Source organism: Etheostoma spectabile, chromosome 5, assembly GCF_008692095.1.
Source record: "Etheostoma spectabile isolate EspeVRDwgs_2016 chromosome 5, UIUC_Espe_1.0, whole genome shotgun sequence".
NCBI lineage: Eukaryota > Metazoa > Chordata > Actinopteri > Perciformes > Percidae > Etheostoma > Etheostoma spectabile.
Genome location: NC_045737.1, coordinates 35,767,178 through 35,767,677, shown reverse-complemented (window position 1 = coordinate 35,767,677; position 500 = coordinate 35,767,178).

Here is a 500-nt window from a genome sequence, read left to right as displayed (position 1 = left end):
AGTTGTTATGAAACATTCCAAATCAAACCCACACAGGCAAAGTAATGGCGCTTTTGTCAAGGAAACGCCAAGCCCCTGTAATCGTCCTTTGCTGGCCACTTTGGATTCTGAAAGCCTTCAAGAGGATATGAGTAGCAACGATAACCATGAAGTAATGCCGCTGGACAAAGACCCCACTTCTGGAACGGAAGTTCAGAAACCTAAAAAAGCCAGAAAAGAAGAAACAAGTCAATCCAGTAAGAAGAGAGCCTTTCAGAGGGAGGAGTGGGTTGGTCATTCAAATGACAGGAAAAAGAAAGGAAAAAGTAGCCGTAGCAACAACAGATTTAGATCTGAGGATGAAGCATGTTATCTTGAGGGCAGCGGTGATGCCTCACCTCTCTGTGATGTAGATGGTCCTGACAGAAACCCCAAACAATTACGTGATTATTTACGGGTGGTGGACTCACATTCCAGCATCAGTGAAAAGGATGAAATCTTTGAACATTTGTTTGATTCAA